The sequence below is a fragment of the Lissotriton helveticus genome, chromosome 1_1 (genome assembly GCF_964261635.1).
Source record: "Lissotriton helveticus chromosome 1_1, aLisHel1.1, whole genome shotgun sequence".
NCBI classification, from domain to species: Eukaryota; Metazoa; Chordata; class Amphibia; order Caudata; family Salamandridae; genus Lissotriton; species Lissotriton helveticus.
The window spans coordinates 673,951,721-673,975,364 of record NC_136057.1 but is presented as its reverse complement, the minus strand read 5'-3'; the positions used below and the strand labels follow the sequence as shown (position 1 = coordinate 673,975,364).

Genomic DNA, 23,644 nt, shown 5'->3' with positions numbered 1-23,644 from the left:
GACTGAAAGCAGTCGCTAACGTCGCTATTGCCTATTAGCAAGGCAGGTGTAGCGATAAAAAAATTTGTGCTAAGCGCGAATATCGCTAAAAACAAACACCTGCTCAGACCAGTTCTTAGCCTTTATATCCAATAGGAGGTGGATATTCTGTTTAAGACCCTATTGGTGATGATTTATTTATTTATTTATTTATTTATTTAAACATTTGTAAAGCGCTACAAAGGCCCTTGGGCATCTCGGCGCTGGTATCTGCTAAATTCAGCCCTAAGGAAGAACTAATTATTGGTCAAATAACCAAGTTTTGAGTTGTTTTCGAAAGGACCACAAGGAGGGGCTGTTCTTTATGATTAGCGGCAAGGAGTTCCAGAGCTTAGGTGCTGAAACAAGAAATCTTCTGTCACCCCATGAGACCAGTTTGGTGCGGGGTACTTCCAACTGGAAGAGATCAGAGGACCGCAGGGACCTAGCGGGCCGGTAGGGGATAAGTTGTTGAGTCAGAAAGGCTGGTCCCTGGTTGTGCAGTGCCTTATAGACAATGCACAGAGCCTTAAACTTAGTTCTGTTCCTAATGGAGAGCCAATGCAACTCTCTGATAGTGCTCGAGACTGATTGGAATTTGGGGATGTTACCCAACAGTCGGGCAGCAGCATTTTGAATGGTCTGCAGCTTGTTGAGGACTCTCTCTTGGGCATTCAGGAATAGAGCATTACAATAGTCCAAGGTGGATAGGACCAAGGACGTGATCAAGGTTTTGCCAGCTGAAATAGGGAGAAAAGGGAGGATTTTTTTTATGATTCGTAGTTTATAAAATGCGGAGGAGGCAATCTGATTTGCATGAGGAAGAAAAGTAAGCCTATCATCAACCATGACACCCAAGTTCCTCACCTTGCTGACTGGGGTGGGCGGTGAACCCATGGACTGTGGCCACCAGCGGGAAGACCAATCTGGGGATAAGTGTCCAAAGATGACCACCTCGGACTTATCCGAGTTCAATTTAAGGCAGTTGGTGGCCATCCAACTTCCTATAGCCTGCATGCCCAGATTGAAGTTATCAGCCACTTTTTGTCCGTCATTTCTGATGGCCAAGACCAACTGGGTATCGTCAGCATAGGAAGTAAGGCTCATCCCATGAGCTCTGATGGTATTGGCAAGGTCCGACACGTATATATTGAAAAGTGTCGGACTCAGGGATGAGCCTTGGGGTACTCCGCATGGCAGGGACAGGGTGGTAGACTGAAAAGGCCCTATGGTAACCACCTGAGTCCTTTCGGCAAGGAAGGATGCCAATAGGGTCTTAGCCTTATGCTTAATCCCCAGATCTTCGACACGGTCGATCAAAATAGCATGATCGACCGTGTCGAATGCTGCCGAAAGGTCCAACAATATCAAGACCGCAGTGCCACCCGCATCACGAATGATACGTGAATATCGCTGGTTTTCCAGCGATATTCACGCATTTCGCCGCTATCGCAGGTTATTTTATCGCATTGGAGATAAACGTTGCTAATAGCACGTTATCTCTGCGATAAAATACAGCGATGCTTGGCGATTAAAAAAATATCGCTAAGCTTCTTTAGCGATAAATATCGCTAGTTGTTGATAATATGCCCCCAAGTCCCCCACAGGAAACCCCAGCCTGTCACTCTCTAGCAAACCCAAAGATAATCACACATCCCCTAGCTGCCAGTCCACCAACTACTCAAGATTAAGGAGTGAAGCTAAATGGGGAGACAGAGAATAAGAAAGGGAATTGGATGATGTTATGCCTGTTTCAAAGTGTACATATATGGTGTAACTTCCATGAATTATAGAGTTTTTCCAGGGGTAGGCTAACTCTTCACCGTTGACCTTTATTTAATTAGCCTGCTTCATGACTGGCAATCACTTTAACTCTAACTACAATCTGGGTGCATTGTTTGGTTAACTTTGCAGACAGCAGCTTTAGAAACTTCTTACTGCTGAAAAACAGAATTTGATTTTCACTAGAGCAAATGATGCTTTCACCACAGCACCACAATCTAAATAAAACAGCAATGTTGTGTTCTTTTATTAGAAGACAGCCACACAGCTTTGTCTAGTGTTTCACTTAAAGAGTTATTTACTATGTTGTTGCATGGGTGCTTGCATGGCACAAAGTGACACAAGGAAACCCCAAGCATTGTGTTGGTTTACTTATAATTATGAAAGCCTGTGGACACAGTGAAAAATTGTGCAACACCACATGAGTGCCCAATAAAGCCTAAAGAAATAATTCCCGACTAGTGCTTTCAATCATTTCAGTAACAGTTGCATAAAAAAACCTACAGTATACAGAAAATATAAATATAATATATAATAAATAAAAGATAAAAGCATAATAACTCATCATGGTCCAGTAAAGCCAACTCAGAGTTCAGTGATATTGACATACCATTCTGCTATTATCCTTGTGCTTTATTATGTCCACAGAACCTCTCTTCATTTGCATTACTTTACTATGAAACTCTCTCTCTCTCTCTCTCTCTCTCACACACACGCACACACACACACATATTTCTCCACACACAATACAAGGTTTACATTCAGATGTGCTCACAGACTATTTTGGTTCTCGAAATTTACCATTGGATCAAAACGAGGGCAAAATGTTTTTCTTACATGCTGAGGGATCTCCCACCCTATAAAAGCATGAACACATTTCTATGGTCCACTGCAGGTGGAAATTATTTGCTCCAACTGCTCGGAAAGTTTCTCCTGTCACTCATGTAGTATCCAGCTTCTTGGGACAGAGCTTTACATACCATGCCTTACTCCAGCTAGGGCTCCTGCAAGTTGAAATCCAAAGTGATTAGCTGTGTGCTTTCTTGGAGTCAGATGTCCTTTAACTTTTTTGTTTCCCTGTAGCTGGTAACAGAGAGCAGGAGACCCAACACTTGATCCTTGGAGAGCAGTACTAGTTCCTGCTGCCTGCAGGAGTCAGAAGTCATTGGCATTTCTGCACCAGCAGTCAGGCAGAGGCCTCTTTCTTCAAGATATTTTCTTCTCAGGTTCAGAAGTGTCCTTAAGAATGGTGGTCAGGTGCCAGAACTACTTTGTGCACTAGCCAGTGAATGGACAATTTCCTATACCCAATTCTGTTGACTGTCTCAGAAACTGTTTTCCTTCTTTTCCAGAACTTCCTGTTTTGGTCTACAGCAAACCTGCCAGTAGCCCTAAAATAAGTAGGGTCCAACCATCTTACACCTGGAGAAGATCTGATCTTTCCCCTAGCCACTTCTTCACGGATCAGTTATGGTCCAGACCATAAATGATTTCATCTTCTTTTGAGGATGGAGCCGGAAAGTCTAAATTTGCCCTGTTAATGAATAGTACCTATGACTGGCACCTCCTTTTTGCATTTCTAAGTAAAAAGAAAAACTCCCTCTCTCTAATGGCAAATCCCTGCTAAGTTCCTTCGTAAAACTAAAAGTAATTCTCTTCTAGAAGATGTGTGTTTAGCTTGCCAACCAAGGATGTGCATTTCGACAATAAATTAGATTTCATAAGTCAAGTAAAATAACGTTTAATCCATCACTATAATATTTTGGCAGGTGTTTAACAAAAATGATTTCATCCATAGGTAGGCTTGTTCATGGCCAATGACGCTATAACTGCAAAGTCCAAAGAGCATTTGGCTAATTGTTCACTGTGTAGTCCATGAGTCGTATGCCACATTTTTATATATTGAACACCCATCCTTCTGGACTGACAGGCCACACTTTAGGGAACACATAGCTCATTTCTAAAAATAGTTTTTTTTCTGCGTGGCACAGGTAGGATGTTCTTGCCATGCATCACTTTAGTGCTTTTAAACTAAAGCCTACCCAGTGCACAAATGTACTTCATGAAGCCTTATAGTTTGTTATATATGTAGGTGGTGTAAAACCCCCTGCAGCCCACATACACAATTTAACTTCCATGCCATTGTTGCATTTCTTGTGAGATTACTATGGCCTTACACGACAGTTAAATATTCCTTTTTTCGTCTAAATCAATAGAAAAAAACAGCTACAATATTATTTTTCCAGGAAAAAGAAATAAACGTGAATAAACACTAATGAGATGAAAATAAAGTAATATGAAAATAAAAACAGCTGAAACGTCAAAACGTAAGTATCATGAAATCGACAACCTTAAAGATTTGCCATTTTAAAGGCCCACATCTGCAATACTAAATTGGGTTGCATCACACAAGGGAACAAGTGAAACTATGTAAATGTGGGCCCTAGTGTCCTGTGTCCTTAGTGTCCTGTAAGCCTCTCCATCATCTCTATAAAATTAATTATTTCATCCTCTCACATCTCTTCCTCCCACAGCGTGCGTTTCGAAACACCTCCCTATGGAAGGAGGTTGGGGAGCAAGAACCAGCTATTGTGCTTAACAATGGCAGAGTCAGATTGGCAATACCAAGTATAGACAAGCCTTGAGGGAAACAGTTGAGCCAGCAGGACGTGACCTTACAGTCCTTGACATTTCAGTGCTCCCATTTATTCTTTAGAGACTCGAGGTTCGAGGACGATAGGGAAGGTAGCGCATTTACGGACGCCATTCCACCTCTTCGCCAAGGTCTATCATGACTTGTGGCGGGATTAAGAAGAATCGAGGCAATAGTCTTTCACAGTTTCCCTTCAGAGAACTAGTCTAACGCATGACAGCAAATAAGATATGTTCCTGTTCTTTTCGTGAGTCCCAGGCACTCCACACCACTGGAATCAAGCTAGCCGGGCTGATGAGAGGTGTTACCTCGAAACCGGGCTGGTCCTCGGATGCTTGTTTCCGTTCTGGGAAGGACATGGCTTTTGTAGTTCGGACTGGACTGTTCCCATGGGGCACAGGGTCAGCGCTGATTTGCATATCGCCATTGTCTAACCCAGGGTGGTGTGGAGTGGAAAAACGATGGATTTGGGCCCAGATCTTTGGACTGGGGTGAATGTGTGACATTGATCCACATTCTGTACATCACTGTTGTGTTTGCAATTACCGCTCTAAGTGTACTGGGGATGCTCAGACGTGAGTCCCAGGCACTCCACACCACTGGAATCAAGCTAGCCGGGCTGATGAGAGGTGTTACCTCGAAACCGGGCCGGTCCTCGGATGCTTGTTTCCGATCTGGGAAGGACATGGCTTTTGTAGTTCGGACTGGACTGTTCCCATGGGGCACAGGGTCAGCGCTGATTTGCATATCGCCATTCTCTAACCCAGGGTGGTGTGGAGTGGAAAAACGATGGATTTGGGCCCAGATCTTTGGACTGGGGTGAATGTGTGACATTGATCCACATTCTGTCCATCACTGTTGTGTTTGCAATTACCGCTCTAAGTGTACTGGGGATGCTCAGACGTGAGTCCCAGGCACTCCACACCACTGGAATCAAGCTAGCTGGGCTGATGAGAGGTGTTACCTCGAAACCGGGCCGGTCCTCGGATGCTTGTTTCCGTTCTGGGAAGGGCATGGCTTTTGTAGTTCGGACTGGACTGTTCCCATGGGGCACAGGGTCAGCGCACATTCTGTCCATCACTGTTGTGTTTGCAATTACCTGTTCTTTTCACAGCAGGATTCATGCTCCTCTGTACACTATAAGGGCTCTACATGGAAGACAGGCACAAAACAACAAGCTCAAATGCCAGCATCGATTTCTACAAATACACTTTAACAATATGATCAACAGGATGATTCAAACCCCAATATAAAGTAAAGGAGATTGTCTTTAATAAGGAATACTCAAAAATATCGGTCACAATTTCATACCATACAAGTACAGCTCTTAAATGTGTAAGATGAACCCACAATTCACACGCAAGAAACAAACAGAGGAGCATATTACCAAGGAGGGCGATAGGCAAATATCGCCGCGTTAGCGGGCGTTTTCGGCCGCTAAGCGGCGATAATTCTGTCGCCCTATTCACAAGCTGTCGCTAACAGCAGTTAGCGACAGCTTGTAGGCGATAGCGAGCGGTTTGGGGCCCGCTTTGCATGTCAGCGATATTTATCGCTAATGACATGCAAAGTGAACGTACCCAACCCGTTAGCGACTGAAAGCAGTCGATAACGACGCTATCGCCTATTAGCAAAGCATGTGTAGCGATGGAAATATTCGCACTAAGCGAACTAACACCTGCCCAGACCAGTTCTTAGCCATTTTATCCAATGGGAGGTAGATAACATGGCTAAGAGCATTTTGTCGCTAATGCGTGAATATCGCTGTATTCTCAGCGATATACACGCATTTCGCTGCTATCGCCTGGATTTTTATCGCTTTTGAGATAAACCTTGCTAATAGTAAGTTATCTCAGCAAAAAAAAACGGTGATGCGCGGCGATAAAAATATTGGCGCTAAGCCTACCTAGTGATAAATATCGTTATTTGTTGGTAATATGCCCCAGAATACCAAATAAAGAAACGGTTCTGGACAGAAGATAGGGGTGGACGGAGTTCACGGAATTTGACTCAGCAGAATTCCGTGAAGTTACATAAAAACTCACAGAGATTCCGCAGAGTTCCACCAAGGGACAGAAAATATGCTGCTCACACTGCTCATGTTGCATTTTAGGGTCGGTAGTGTGAGTAGTGGTAAATATCAGATTGAACTGCACCATGTGTTGTGCAAGAGTGCATGGCCATTCGAGTTGATTTTGCTGTTACTCAAGTAGAAAACCAAATCGAGTTACAGCAAATCTACTTGAACGGCAGCCCTCTAAGCAGGACTGCTCACTACTGCCCAAGATAGCCCGCATAAGAAAATTGCACTGAGGACGCTATATCTTGCTTCCACTCACCTGCTCGCATTTTCTGGAGCTTTGTGGGAAAAAAAGTCCGCCATGCAGAGATTGGCAGAATTTGGCCAGAACTCCATGTTAAAGTGTAATGCAGAGTGACCGGGTGGAGCAAAACATTCGACCCACCTCTACAATTACCTTCAGTGGTAAATGTCCAGAATAAAACAAGCATTGTTACATTTTTAGCAAGTCTAGCTTGGGTCTACTCCACTGAGCTTTGCACATCACAAAATCTAAGTCTTGCTGCACGTGCAAACAAAAGTAGAAGTTGCATAGGTGCTGTAGGTAAGGTCGTTTGCATAGAAGCAAATTTGCAGATATCAATATTCAATACACCCATACCGGTATGCAAAGGTGAAGCATCTTCAATAGTAGTTAGCTCTACAGGCGGAACATATAAATGAACTAATAAGCTAATTCCTATCAGATACTTTCTACTGATTACTCTTCACAGATGAGCAAGTTTCTGAACTCATTTCAATGAAATTCTCCATGTAGGATCATCTGTTGTAAGGTGAAACGTATGTCATATTAAAAACATGGATATCTTCCCAGCTTGTAGCTGCAACATCTTTTCTTACTTGCGATAGTGATAGCCATTCTGCTATTGTCACTCAGATCCGATGGTTAGGTGAGTATGTGTGTACGGGTCCTCGGCATCATGCCATTACTTGTAAAACTCTCTCCTGTATGAAGAATCTAAAAAAAAAGAGTCAGACATTACATTACAATATAATACATCTGCAATGAAGTAAAATTAACATACAATAATTTCAATAATTTGTCATATTTCTGTGTCAATATGAAATAGTTCCACATCTTGAAAGAAAACAAATGTTGAAGCTTTTTTTGTTATACGTGTACAACCCACATGACTCTTTTTCACACACTTGCACAATACTTTTGCTCAGTAACCTTCTAGTATACCAGATTTTTATAAAGTAATGCTAAATAATGTTAAGCTCTCTAAAATCATATTCGATCGATCTTAAAAGAGGCGTGTATAAAGAAATCCCTATCTTATTCTATTCTAACAGCATGATACAGAAAAAATTCTGCAGACGGAAGCGTAGGTCAAATCACTCACTGAAAAAACTGTTATGCTTTTGGCTTAAGCTTGTAAAACCAACTATAATTCACAAGTTATGGTAATGAGCATCCACAACACGTGCCTTAACTCACAACAACTCCACAAAACCTGGCGTGCTGGAATTTACCAGACTGAGTAAGCAGATTTCCAAGTTTTGTGGAAATCCTTGCACAGGGTAAACATGAAAGGCAAATCAAAAATACCTTTTGAAAGGAAATACCATCTGAACCATAACTGTACAGTTTCGACCATCACCCTCTAATGCACTTGCATAATGTTCTAGATATTCACAAAGCTTGGAGTATTCAAGTTGCACATGCATACAATCTGATTTTGTGTTGTGATTGTTGTGTAGGTTACACTCACAAATGAGTGATCTGCACTGAGATATTTTGTCTTAATCCTATTTTAGATGTGAATTGCTTCTTAATGTTAAGGGTTAATTCACAAATAACTGTCTATGATTAGGTAGATTTGTCTAATTCTATGCTTGGGCAGTCCTTACTTAGGGACCAATTACGATACCATAGAGGTGGTGACCAGGACCGTCCGCAATACATTCAGCGGTTTCGCACACCACATTAGGATGTGACCACCACCAGGGTGGCCGCATCTTGCATTTTTAACATTGCGGTGGTTGCTGCTGGCAGCAGCACCCGCTGCAATGTTGAAAATGCATGTTGTGCACTACAGTGCACTACGTGGCAGCCGCCACACGGTGCCTGCACTTAAAGCACATCCACCCCCCCATTGGGGGTCTGCAATGGGCCCCTGAACAAGATCTCCACCAGCCTTTTCATGGCAGTGTCGCCGTCATGGAAAGGCTGGCTCAGAGCCTGCATCATAATATGGTGGATGGTGCCTGCTAACCACGCCACCATTTTATGCATGCAGACCGCTCAGCCAGGCAATTGGTTCGATTGCCTGTGGCGGTTCCATGGTGGACGATCCTTCTGTCCGCCATGGTCGCAGTCTGGATTCCCTCGCCATCTTAATGTTGCGGGGGGAAATTCGTGGTCCGATGGCAGAAGGACCACCACAGCATGGCTGGCGGTGGCAGTCTTTCTGCCATGACCATGAACTTGTGCTGTGTAAGACAAGCAGGGAATTATAACCCGCTACCCGAAGTATATGTAGGAATATGGATGTAAGTCCATCATATTTGCCCATGGGAGGAATGGAGTTTTACATACCAAAGTCGTGTAATGAAACATCTGATTGTAGTATCAAGAAGACATGAGTAGGGCAGATACTTATTTGTTTCTACAAAAAGTGTTGGTAAAGAGGCGCTAGAAGAGCAATACGTAGTTCAGATACAATACTACATTTTCCACTCTCTGTAGGAGTCAGAATACAAGCAAGGGTGATGAATGCAGAGATTGTTTTTGTCTGATGTGCCCATCTACTGTGTCAGTTGAGACTCACCCTTGGTAAAGCAAAACTCTTATGATTATATGCAGAAGTTACGCCAAAGCTTTCTGATTAATGGGTAGGCTAAGGCACGAAGACATTTCAATAACTGAGGTGCCAAGAAAAGGAGACAGTGTGTCTGATATTTTTTTATTAAGTTTGAATTGGGCAACCTGCTATTTCCTGAGGCTTCACTTTCGTGGTAGTCCAGTGGTTTTAGACAGCAGGCTCATAACTGAGGATGTAGGGACAGTTTCCTCACCCTCTCATAGGTCTTTCATTGTGTATCAGTGGGATATTAACAGAGGGGAGAGGTGTTGGGAGCACTGATCACAGCTCATCTTATTGCACAGCCAAATGACAAATCTCAGGTATGAGTATGGGTGTGATTGTTGGAGACAGTAGAGGGAAGATGTTAGCCACAAAGTCTGGAGGTAGAGGCAGAAAGTGAAATCACTTGGATTTCTCACAATCATTCCACTTTCTGTCCCCACAATCAGACTAAAATATTTGGTACTGGGTTAGGTCCCCCTGTTCTACTACACCAATTAGGAGAGTTGTAAAAAGATTGAAGGCGGAGTGTTAAGGCAGTAATGACTGATCGTACATTCTCCCTTTACCATGCCCTCCTGTTGATCTTGATGTTTGGGTCCTAGATCCCGTCTACCCCATCTCCTTATGATCTTCAATTAAGGATTGGATTCACACTCTCATCTTGGGTCCTCACACGTTACTAACACCTCATTCAATTGGAACTCCAAATTGGGAGGTGGCAGGATGCTGGAATAGGCACTCTACCCAGGAGGTGCAGTAAAGTACTCGTAATTGATTCTTTCTCAATGACAGTGCTGGGTATAGTTACTGGGAACTGCAAATCGTGTGCCAATGGAATGCCAAAAAGCAGTTGTGGTAACTAGAAACAGCAAATGGTATGACTACTGGGAATGTCTGATAACTGGAATCCAGCTATGACTGGTGTGATAACTAAGGAAACAGCTATGGAATGCATTCCTGTAAATGCCTATGTGGTATTTGTATAGGGTGAATCTAGTCAACAGGCAGTGTAGCACTGCACAAGGTCAAAGGCAAGCATACAATAAACAAGACATAGGAGAGGTAGCTGAATTCTGGTGGCAGAATTTTTCTGGTATTGAATTGTAACCCTCTGGTTTACCAGCAAGTGGCTTACTTAAATTGGCATGTAATGCAAGACCTTTCAATGCAATCAACTCAATATGATGAAAAAACATTTTGGTACTTCGATATTTATGTGGCGATTTCAATAACGTACAATTGACATAAGGCTGAATTCATGTAAAGTTAGTAGATTCAGAGAGGCTCACACATTTGTGACCCAACAAAGAGGCAACTGTACCCACCCATGGAAATGGCAGTGTGCGCTTGTGTGGCGCCTAACTCATCTTGCAGTGGAGCTGGTGGCAAAATGCCCACCCTTGACTTTGAGTTGCCTCTCTCTGGTAACCACCTGTCCCAGAATGTATTCAGTTGCAAGGAGGGATGTAAGAGATGGTGAGATTGAGAGGTCAGTTTTTCCGCCTGAGAAATTGGGCAGCATGCAGATCCTTACGCCTTTCTGAGAAGTTCTTACTTGACTGGTTGCTGGTGATCTGGGAGGAGAGGCAGCGGATTGGGTATTGTCAGGGTTAGATAGGGTAGGGCCAGGGTTGTCCTTTAACCCCTCCCATGCTGGTGACGAACCCCAGCCGTCACGCCCGCGGTGGGCATGTGCGGATGACGGCTGGGGTTCGTCACGGCCCCGCCCTGTTCTTTTGTTTACCGCACAGCGGAAAAATCGCGGCCGCAGCGAAGGGGTTAAAGGAGGTAATGGCAAGACAAGGCATATCTAGCACTTTGTCTTCCCTGCATTAAGGGCGAGTGGAGGCACAAGGTGGTGGTGTATAGTGCCACTTGTGGGAAGACTGCAGTCTAAAACCAGTTACCATTACTAGTGTGGGTTCATGTATCAGCTGCAATCTGCTTCTGCTCAAATGTGCTTCAACTGGAAGGATTTCTGAATAAATAGGTTGAGGGAATGCCATCACCGTCTGTTAATGTAGCAGTAGCAGCATAAATGCAGAACCAGCCACTCAACACTTGCAGCAATGGCAGCAGTAAGCTCAAGAGGAGGCTCTCTGTCAACCCCAGCATTTGGTTGAATAGATCTCCATGAAGGAAACTTTCAAGGTAAAAGTTTGTAACTTCGAAGCTCTGAAAAATGCATCTGTTTGTGTGGTGCATCGTACATATTAAAATGATGATGAGCAGCAGTGTTAAGAAATAGACATGTATTGTTGAAATCTCCTTGGTATGTTATGTTACAAATAGTTCTAAAGCTCACATTCACTAATCAGCTTCATGGCACTGAGGTATATGAACCAAAACATGTTATAGATCATTTCACAAATGCTAGCATAAAAAGCTGTGCCTTTAAGAGTTTCCTAAATGCAGTATAACAGGAGGTGAACCTGATTTCAGGAGGCAGAGCATTCCAGATGCTGGGAGCAAGTATCGCAAAGCTGGAGCCACCAAGTGTCTTTCTTTTGAAGATGGGGATAACAAGAAGGCTAGCATGCAAAGACCTCAGATTGCTGGTAAGGGGTATGTGTGCAAAGATAAAAGTTGGACTGCCAGTCTGAAGTGATTTAAAAATAAGATAACTGTGGCATTGTAAGCTTCTCCACTTGTTGCCAGGTGCTATAGCATGTTATGATGTAAGTCTGATCTGAGACCAGTTATAGCCTGGCTTGGATCTGTGTAACTGCCTGTTTGTGGATGAGATCCTTATCCTGAAATAAACCTGATTTCTACTTCAAAACTGTGTTACTGGATTCTTACACTTGGCGACAGAGGATGGTACTACTCTTCTAGGAAGGATCCTAACACTACTTCAATGACAATTTTTTTTAAAGAAAGTGATTTCTACTTCTTGCAAATTTAAGGTACTGTGTTCTCAATTCCTTCATCCTTTGGGTTATTTCTGTTTTTAACCGGGGAGAAAGCTATATTTAATTCATCAGATTAATGCTCTTTGGGAGTTTCATCTTTATCTACAAACTGGAGGAAAACTCCGGAGGCATTTGTAAGGGATTACTGGAGGCATTTATATGGGATGAACACCGTGATTTTTTGACTTGCACCTTTACTATTTATTGTCAAAATCTGACTTGTGCTTGAATATGGACAGATGCAAACTGTTCAATTTAAAATACCAGGCTCACATGAAGGCTGGATGAGCGCACTGAACTGTTATTTAACATGAAATTTATGTCACGCTTTTTATGGATCATTTAAATTGTTGCATTTTGATGCTGGTGGCTTGAAGTTTATGTGCATCAAATACATGAAGACATTTCAAGGCACCTTTTAAAATAAGTATGTCGCGCTTGACACCGAATGCATTGTTTGAATGACCTGTTTGTTTCTCTCCTACATTGTGGCTCGTGGTGGAGTACGTCCTCGAGCGAAAAACGCCTGGAGCTCCAACAGCCCCTCGCTCCAAGTCTGTCATCATTATTCTTCGAGGAGCGTCTTTTCAGCTGACGTCATCTCACTCTCCATGCTAATACGTGTCAGCCATCTATGAGGTTGCCTGGTAACTATTATTTTTTCTAGGAAAACAACAACTTGTGTGCCGCATCAGTGACACGCACATTCGTTCAAGTTAACCGCTTTGCGCGCCACATCAGTGACACGCACACTTCCTCGAAAACAACAGTTTGCTTGCCATATCAGTGACACGCACACTCCAGATAAACGTTCTGGTCCAAGATCAATGTTTTGCGTGCTACATCAGTGACATGCACACTTGGAAACTATTCATTTATATTTATTTCAATGACACACTCACTTTTATGCTTGTTCTGCGTGCCATTTCAGTGACACGCATACTTGAGTTATAATTACAAACACTATCCAACGTTTACACTGCGTGCAATCATTTCAAGGACATGCACATTTGAAATGTAATTAGACTTTACTAATTTATTTTTTATTTTTTATGTAATTATTTTTGATAAATATAATATAAAAGAAAGAAGCAAGAAGAAGAAGGAGGAAATAATTTTGCGCCGCATCAGTGACACATACACTTCCACTATTACTATTTGTTTTAACTAAAACAAATATATGGTGACTTCCTACTTACCTTTACAGTGGTATTCTTATTGTAGCTTTCTTTATGTGCACATCCAACATTTATTGACTTTATTCAAGCATTTTCAGTTTTCTACAATCTGTTTTTATTGTTATCTTTATAAAATGCAAAACGTGACTGCACCTCCGTTCTTTTTGTCATCACCTGGGGATCCACCCATAGGATGGCAAAAGTGGCGGAAGGTTTTTGAAAGGTATACCAGGGTGTGCGGATCTTCTTTGAGTGCTGAGAGGAAGACAGCTTTGTTATTACATTGCTTGGGATCTGAAGGTCAGGAGGTGTTTGACCATCTTCCTGACCTTGAAGATCATGACCTTAATGAATACGAAATATGTATAGCTAACTTAGACAAACATTATTTACCAAAGGTCAGTACCATTCTTGAGAGGTATCATTTCGGTCGCAGATCTCAGTTAGATTATGAAACTATTGAAAATTATGTAACGTCCCTCAGGAAATTAGCGTCTTTGTGCAAATTTGGTTCCACTTTTGATGAAAGAATTAGAGACCAATTTATGTTGGGTTGTAGCATTGATCATGTCAGGGAAGAGCTAATGCAAAAGAATGAACCAACCTTAGATGATGTAGTTGTCATTGCTAAAAGGATTGAACGTTCTCTAAAATGTGTTGAGGTTATAAAGAAAGATTGTGAGAGAAAAGATAAAAATTCTGTACAAGTTATTACACAAACTCCAAAGGAAATTAATGAACATAAAGAACTTAAAAAGAAAGGAGCACTTTCTGAGAGTAATAGTAAGTTCAATGTATCTCAAGTAAAATGTTTCCGCTGTGAAAAGATGGGTCATCTTGCTAATGACAAACAATGTCCAGGTTGGAAAGCCACCTGCGGCAAGGGTAAAAGAAAAGGTCACTTTTCTGCTGCGTGTAGAGGTAGAACTTACAAAGGGAAGGTTAGTGAATATATTGTGATGTAGATGATGTGTATGAATCTTTTGACCAGGTGGATTGTGGTCAAATTCAGGTATCTAAAATGGGGAAAGTAAGAATTGCCCAATTGATGAAATTCTGGTTGAAGGGAAACCCCCAAATGTCCTCTTTGATTCAGGTGCCAAGATCACCATAATCCCAAAGGAATTTTATCTCAAAGAAATTAAAGAATAAACTAAGGTTTTTCCTCCTGACATTAAACCCTATGCATACAGAGGTGAGCCAATTAAACTGTTTGGTTCTTTCTGGGGTTTGCTTGATTTTAAAAACAGATTGACCAATGCTAAAATATATATATCACAGAGAGGTGACAGTTTATTGAGTGGGTTCCACCAGAGGGATCTTGGTGTAATTTTAGACCTGAATGCATCACCACCCATTTTACTGAAAGAGAACTTTAACTCTAAGTCTATTGCTGCAAAAGATAGTGATCCAACTAAGGATTTTACACAAATGTTGAATCAAAAATTTCCAAATGTGTTTTGTGAAACGTTAGGTTGTCTTAAAAACTACATTCAGCACATTTGTTTAATAGATGGTGCTAAACCTGTGTGTTGTAAGGTACGGAAAGTCCAGGCAGCAGTCTGAGAACAAGTGCAGACAGAATTAGAACACCTTAAAAAGGATACATAATTGAGGAAGCTGAGGCAACCCAATGGCTTGCTCCAGTTGTAGCCGTGTAAAAAGCTGATGGCTCTCTTTGTCTATGTGTGGACCTTAGGGAGGTAAACAAAAATGTGGTGGTGGACCTGTATCCCCTTCTGAAAATTGTGAATATGTTAATGCTGTTAAAAGGGGCAAGGGTGTTTAGCACAATAGACCTTAAGTCTGCCTATCACCAGATTAGGTTAGATGAGGAGTCTAAAGATTTGACAGCATTTGTTACTCCTTTTGGCATGTAACGTTTTGTAAGATTCCCTTTTGGCTTGGTCTCAGTGGCCTCAGTTTTTCAGAGGGCGTTGGAGAATGTATTGCAAGGTCTTCCTGGTGTTAGAGTCTATCAGGATGATACATTGATTTTTGGATTGGACAACAAGGAGCATGACATGAGACTATTGAACGTGTGGAGTAGTCTTGACGAATTTAAGTTAACTGTCAAAATTGATAAATGCAAGTTCAGAAAAGAATCCATTGATTATCTACGTCATACAATTTCTGAGGGAGGGGTTTCACTGAAAGAAAATTTGGTTATTGTCATACAGAAAATGCCTTTGCCTTCAAATAAAGAAGAAGTAACGAGTTTTTTAGAAATGGCAGAATATTGCAGTAAATTTATTCAAGGTTTTGCTTCAGTATGTGTCCGTTTGAGGGCTTTGTTGCGTAAGGGGTGTCAGTTTATTTGGGACGAAAGTTGTGAACATGAATTTTCCTTTCTTAAGGAGAAGTTAAGCTCAGCACCTAAGTTGACTAGTTTTGACCCAGAAAAGAAATCTATCTTGATAACTGAGACCTGAAAGGCCTGGGAGCTGTTCTTCTGCAAAGAGACCAGGGGCATGATGAGGTTATACTGTATTTGTCAAGAAGCTTGAGGGGTGCTGAGTTGCCGATATTCAGTGGTAGCGAGAGAACCTCTCGGAGTTTACTGGTCAGTGAAGAAACTTAAAAATCTGATGTGGGGAGGTATGTTTGAGGTTAGAACCAATCACAAGCCGCTGTGTGCTTTTTTTTAAAAAAAAAGGAGGCATTGATGCTGTCTCTAGTAGAATCACCAAATGGGTTGTGGCTCTACAAGATTATAATTTTGACATAAAGTTTTTACCTGGTGTGGAAAATAAAGTGGCAGATGCTTTATCTCACCTAGTTGTTAGAGACGATGTGTGCCCTGATGATGAGTGTGAACAAGAACAAGAAATGGTATGTGCTATTGAGGGAAGCATCATTGACAAAGCGAGATGGGAAAAAGCCTTGCATGCAGACAAAGATTTATTAAAAGTTCTTGAGTGTGTTAATATAGGTTAGAAAGTCAAACCCAAAGGAGATGAACATTTGGAGAAGTTTTGGCCTGTGAGGGATCAAATGTCAGAACAAAATGATTACTTGTCAGGGGAGTGAGGCTTATTCCCCCAAGTTCTCTTAGGGAAGAGCGTATTTCATTGGCACGTGTTGGATATCAAGGAATTTCTAAGACAAAGGAAAGATTAAGATTGTCTTATTGGTGGCCTGGCATGGATTTACAGGTAGAACAGAATATTAGGGACTGTGTGCAATGTACTTTGAGTGAGAGAGTGGCCAAATCTATGGTGCAACCCATGGTCATAAGGGACTGCCCTGATTGTCCATGGAAGGAAGTTGGACTAGACATAGTTGGTCCTATATGTTCTTTGGGCACAGAGTGTTATATACTTGTTCTTGTTGATTTCTTTTCAAGGTGGCCAGAGATAGCCATCACACAAGGAATGGAAAGAAAACATATTAAAGTGTTTTTGGAGAAGCTCATTGCTAGAGAGGGCATACCCAACACCATTTTTACGGATAATGGTGTCCAGTGGGGCACCAGGGAAATGGAGGAGTTCTTATCTAAACATGGAATTAAGCACAAGAAATCTGCATTATTTCACCCAGAGAGCAATGGAATGGTTGAGAGGTTTAATCGTGTGCTCAAAGAAACTATTGAAATGGCCAAGTCTGAAGGTTTGGATTGGCGTACAGAAGTTTTTTAAAAAGTTGAGATTTATAGGTTTTCTCCCCATGCTGTCACCAAAAGAACCCTGTTTGAGTTGTTTAGGGGTAGGTGTGCCAACATTTTGGTTACGCCTACTTGGGTGAATGACATGCAACCAGATCGACATGTTGAAAATAAAAAGAGCGATTGGAGGTTGGCTGAGTCCAAGAGAATTGAAACTAGGAAAAAGCTTCATGATGTTAAGAAATGTGTAAAGAAAACTGTTATGAAAGTTGGAGATTGGGTCTTGATAAAAAATCCCTGCAAGAAAAGGTTGTCTGAGGTGTTTTTGAAACCCATTCAGGTCATTAAGATTTTCAACAATGCCATTAAGACTGCTGACCACCGTATTTGGAGTTTGAACAGGGTGGTGGTGGTTAGGAAAGACTTTGTTAGCGGTTCTAAGTAGTCTTATGGTGAGGTGCCTCACACCTCTAATGATCCACATATCATTCGGAAGTCCTCGAGAGTGTCATCTCCTCCAAGTTACTTAAAAGTTACTGTTAAGTAGATGTATGTACCTTCTTCTACCTTTCCCTGTGGTTATTGTTATTTTTAATTCTTATTTTATTGTAATCTTATTTGAGCATGTTTTATTTTTGTTTGTAAAGAAAGGAGATGTGTGGCATCCTAAGGTTCTCCACTTGTTGCCAGGTGCTATAGAATGTTATGATGTAAAAATGATCTGAGACTAGTTAGAGCCTGGCTTGGATCTATGTAACAGCCTGTTTGTGGATGGGATCCTTATCCTGGAATAAACCTGATTTCTACTTCAAAACTGTGTTACTGGATTCTTACAATAACCTGCCTTACAAATGGAACGCTGTTCCAAGGGCAGCCAGTGCAGATACTTTAGTAAGGGGGTGATGTGACAATTCAGAGGTTGATGATGAAGCAGCCTAGCTGCTTAATTTTGAACCAATTGAAGTCTGCGGTTCGAGCACTTAGGAAGACCCAAACATAGTTAATTAGCATAATCAAGCCTTCAGAGGGCCAGTGCAATGACAGCCTGTGTAAGATGCAAAAGAAAGTGAGGAGCCCAATTAACCCTTGGCGGCTTGGGAAAGTAAATTATTAACAGGTAAATGTGCCTACAAGGAATTTATTTAGGCATACGTAGTTAAGCAGTTCATGTGATAATATGTTCTGGTTCCAACTGGTAGCCTGCAGTTGAACAATCTACAATTCAATTGTTATTTACCTGTAATCGCCTGTGTAAGAGCCATAAAGGATAGAGATTTGCTTATCCTTCTGCCCTGGAGGCCCGCAGTTTCAACACCATCAACCAGAATGTCATGGTTGACCATGTCAAAAGCCGTCAAAAGGTCAAGGAGCACCAGCGCCTAGGTGATATCCCTATCAGTAGCCTCATGAAGACCGTCCACCATTAAATTACATATGCCCCAGCAAATTATAACAAAGAGCACTACATATTGGAGCATTACCTAATGCACCTCAGGTTCCATAATTCTTTGTTAAAAAGATGTGCATCTTAGGATTTGCAAGTAGGAGAAGAAAATCCCCTGGAAGTGTACTGACTCCCTCGGTTTTACATCAATGTAGGTTGGTACATCACTATGCTAAAAAGAAATCCGAAACTGGTTCAAGCATTCGAATTGCTTTTTGGTTCCATGCCCAGCTGACAGAATTCATGTTACCAGATGTGGATTTTGACCTTTTAAGTATCAGCACCAGCACTATTCTAAATCTGTCATAGAGATCTTGCAGAATATTCACGATGCACATGAGACACTAACCTTATTCAAAAGTACCTGGCTCCCACTCGAGGACCTCTTGAATACTCCCAAGCTCCATTTAAACTCCAGTGTCCATGAACCAGGAGATTATGTGGTCATATCTAAGACCCTCTTTGTCATATAAAGGATACTGGGCTCAGTTTCAAAACTCCTGGGAAAACTACTTCAAACTCCGATCACATCCTGGATTCTCTGACAACAATATTTCAGCGCTAAGTCAAAGAGAGAAAGGGGTGCAATTTTTAAAATCAGTTCTGCAGGATCCATCATTCTTAGTGGAGTTATCAATTGGTAACATGGAAGGAGAACATGAAAAGGACAAAACATAAAGTAATACACCCCAGCAAAGGGAAAACGTTATGGAGAGGGAAAACCAGCATGATACCATCTATTCTCTTCAAATCTTTTTCAAGTTATGTAAAAAAGATCAGTTGGAAAATGCCATACATGGGGGCATCTAACCGGAGTACCGAGCCAGCCGTGAGGGCAACGGCTCCAGCGCTTCTCGTCAGTCGCCCGGTGCCACACGCAGCTGGGGAACCACAACACCCAGCTGCCCCGAGGCTCGCACGGCAGGACTGACGCTGTTCACGCGCCAGGAGGCGCCTTATCTGCAGGAGTGCCTCTCGCCCCCGCGAGTCGCGTGCAGGAGTGATCGGGAGAAGCCCGGGACAAGGGCGGGCCATCTGTGGCCATCAGGGGCCAGAGGAGGCCGGGCTGGGCCACATCTCTGACATCTACAATATGGGTAAGAGGAAACAGCTGAGCACCCAGGGTCAAGGGGGATAACAGGCCAAAGTACCAAAGATAGCTGAATCCATTATCTCTTATCTGACCTCTGCGGTGGGCGTTATCACAAAAGAAATTGCCGATGCAGAGAAAGAGCTGGCTTTGCCTTCTATGTCGGCCACGAGGACAGACACGAGCACTTTGGATATTGTTGCTGTTAGAGGGACTCAAGACACTGACCTATCGCAATCACTGCCCAGTATTGGATTGAGCAGACCTATGACTACAGACATTGATATAATTTCTGATGTAGGGCTGGAAACTTTGCCAATACCTCCCTCACCACAAAAATCTAATCCCAAACTACCGCAGCAACAGGAGAAAGGGGGGCGAACAACTAAGAAATGTCAGAGAAAGACTACAAATGTGTTGCCCCATTCTAATCACATTGAAGACACAATACTTAACAAACTTAGTTCAAAAATGGAGGACATGTTTACTTCCATGTTAGAACCTGCCTTGGTGGCAATGGCAAAGGATATAATAGATACTTTAAATACTTGTGTTGCAGGGCTATTAAAAAGATGTGAGGCTATTGATGTCTTCATACAAGAGTATCGTGGCGCGTTTGGGACAGGGACACCCCCTCTCTTAAATAATGCGGGGCAGATTCGTAGTAAGGGCCCTATAGTTACTAAAAGTAATTCACATGTTAGTGCTGTCTTACAACCCACCACAGATACTCCGGAGGTAAGACCTAAGTCTCCTGTTTACCTGGCCAATCCCGTAGTTAAAGCAAACTCGTAAATGACGGGTTAAACTGCCAAACTTAGTCATAACCGGGATTATGGTTCATGTCCTACTAAGTTAAATCTCCCGCCTAGCGCAGCTCCTCTCGTGGCGGTACTAACAGCGGTTCCCCTGCTGGGGGCTGAAACAAGGGAGACCACACAAGAGCTGATGGACAAATCTAAAAAATGGTGTAAATAGTATTCTAGTGGGGGTACAGATATATCAAAAAACATCATCATGGCACGAAGAGTAGGATGGGTAGGCATGTCCCATAAGAACTTGGAAGGGGACTGTATTGTCCTAAATTTTTGATAAAAATAACCTGGCGGACTACCTTTTCTGGGATGGCTCGGATTTAAAAAACTCAGGCATCAGACCACGCCCGCTGGGATACTTCTACCCTCCCCAAACTGCAAATCAATAGCATCTTGTTGGGCGGCCAAAGATACCGTACACGCAAGGAAGAAATGTTTCCCTGCACCAACTGAGCTCCTCTGGGGTGCAGTCCGCACCGCCGTTGCCTGACAGACAACTTGATCAAGCCCTGCCATTGGTCAATCGATATAGTCCTTTAACAACAATGGAGGAGAATGACTGACTAGTACATAACTCGGGGACTGATGTTCAGCCCCCGCACCCTACTTGTAGGATCATGACCTGGACCTGGAACATCGCTGGCATCAAGGCTAAAGCAGGAAATGACATTTGGATCAACTTTTGATATCATAGCCCTCCAAGAGACTTGGGACCCGATAAACAGCTTCTCCTTGGATGGTTATAGACATTTTTGTATCCCAGCAACCACTAGTATGGCAGGTAGAGCCAAAGGAGGTTTACTTAGTTTATTTAAACTTGACTTGAAGGGTATGCTAACCCAGTGCAACTCAGGATTCCAAAACTGCCTAATAGTGGAACTATCCTCCCCCGATACTTCTAAAATTTTATTTATCAATTTCTATAATTCTTGTGCCAATGAGAGCACTAATTTTAATCTGGATTTATTGGAGAAATTTTTGTCAGTGTATAGTACTACTGTAAATGCCTTTGAATAATATTTATGGGGGACTTTAACATTCACCCTTGCAATCAACCATGTGCCAATATAGAAGAGGAGGGCCCCCTATATTCTCTACCCATACATCTTGAACACTCAAAATGGGGGGAGGCCCTTGAAAATTTTATGGTGACATGGAATCTCTATGAGTCAGTTTGCGGGGAATGTGGTTCTAGGACCCCCACATTTAAAGGAACAGACGATGGTACAATTATTGATTATATTTTTTTGTCTTCTTTTATTTTATCCAAGGTTTTATGGTATAAGACTGAGGTCTCGGTTTTTAGTGACCACAATCCTGTTCTAATAGAGATGATGTCTGGGGACCTGTTGAGCTTCAAAAGTGTAATACATAAGGGCGGCTTGAATGTGATTGTTAAAGATCAAGGACGTAGGCTAAAATGGTCAAAAATAGTCCCTGAAACTTTCTTGCAGGAAGTACTAAACAGGGTTGAACATGATGTGGCCATATGCCTAGAGAAGCAAGCTCAAAGTACACATGTGGTGATTGCTTTTGATAACATTTGTAGACAAATAAACCATAGTCTACTTGTAGGAACCAGACAGACTAGATATAATGGTAAGAGATGGTTCAATAAAAGTTGTTCCAGGGCACACGCAGCTTTATTCAAAGCCCTGAAGGCCACTCCAAAAGATCGAGCACTAATAGCTAGCTCAAGAATTACTTATACAAAAGCCATTCAAGAAAGGAAAAAAGAGCTGAAAGAAGAGTCCTGGACACAATTACTTACCCCCGAGGTTTTAAAAAACAGTGGTCAGTTCTGGAAAATTATAAATCAACCACTGTTTTTGGCTGATGAGAACGCGTCCCTCGAGTCCAATATACCAGATGAGGGTTGGATAGCGCATTTTGGGAAAATATATTGCACCCCAGGCTCTGAGAATCACACGACAATTGATCTTCCCAGAATTGAGGGTTCCCCTGTGACCTTTGAGGTCATAGAAGTGGAAAGAGCGATAGAACAGACTTTAAAAAACAAGGCACCAGGCCCTGATGGGGTCCATGCCGATATATTTAAATGCGCACCGAAATTCTGGTCCAAGATCCTGTGTAGTGTTTTTAATGCTTTGAACCAAAATAACATACTGTTATCCTGGAAGAAATCCATTATTATCCCGGTCTTTAAAAAGGGAGATAGGCAGGACCCCTCCTGTTATAGGCCTATCTCCCTAATAGACTCATCGGTCAAAATCCTGGGACGGGTTATTTTGCATAAAATAAAGGATTGGCTTGACGATAGAGGGGTCTTGTCGAATGTACAATATGGCTTTAGATCCAAAAGGAGCACACTAGACCAATGCCTTAACCTACAATTACTACTAGATAAATACACCAAGGCAAAGGAGGGGTCAATGTACCTGGGGTTCATGGACCTCTCCTCGGCATTTGATCTTGTAAATCAGACAAAGTTATGGCAAATCCTGTTAAATATGGGTTTTAACCAGGCTATGGTTAACCTCCTGGTGGATTTACATTCTGGCCTATTGGCTTCGGTACGGGTCACTGCTGAGGGGCGCTGTTCCAGCCATTTTAACTCAGAGAGAGGGGTCAGGCAAGGGTGCATCCTGGCCCCCCTCCTTTTTTCGGTATATAGCAATGACTTGGAGCCGGCGCTGAAGGAGGAAACACACGACATACCGCGTATAGGGGAACTGGGTATTCCAGTTCTCCTTTACGCGGACGATGCTGTTCTTCTTTCACGTACGGGGGTTGGATTACAACGGCTGCTAGATGCCTTTGGGAATTTTATGAGGTCCCTGGATCTTAAAATTAACGCAAAAAAGTCACAAGTTATGATCATGGGGAGGAGTTCCAGGAAGAAACAAGTTAAAACCTTTTTTTGTTGCGAGGAAGAACTTAGCAGAGTGCCCACATTTCCATATTTGGGGATTATCTTTGACGAGAGAGGGAACTGGGGCCCGCAACTTAAAAATAGAAATATTGCTTTTGCATGAACAACTTCGGCGCTTCTGTGCTTCACAAAAAAACTGGGGGCAAGGCCAATAGAGGCCATAATGAAGATGTACAAAGCCAAATGCCTTGCAGTCGCCACATATGGTAGTTCAATGTGGGGCTACAGTGCCCTAGATCGTATGCAGGTCACTGAGAATATATTTATGAGATCTGTCCTAACAGTGCCACAGTCCACTCCCTCATACACCATCCATTCTGAGTTGGGGGGTAGGCTTCATTTCTGACATGATAAAAATGGCT

The 23,644-nt window shown here is 42.4% G+C and overlaps 1 protein-coding gene across 1 annotated transcript in view; it reads right to left on the bottom strand.

Annotated features, from left to right (window-relative positions):
* The window catches only part of GRM3 (glutamate metabotropic receptor 3), a 1,294,065-nt gene that overhangs the window by 825,860 nt on the left and 444,561 nt on the right, over positions 1-23,644 (bottom strand). Inside the window, exon 2 of the mRNA XM_078674187.1 lies at positions 7,374-7,491. The gene's annotated coding sequence lies outside the window, so the exon portion shown is untranslated. The remainder of the gene's footprint in view (positions 1-7,373; positions 7,492-23,644) is intronic.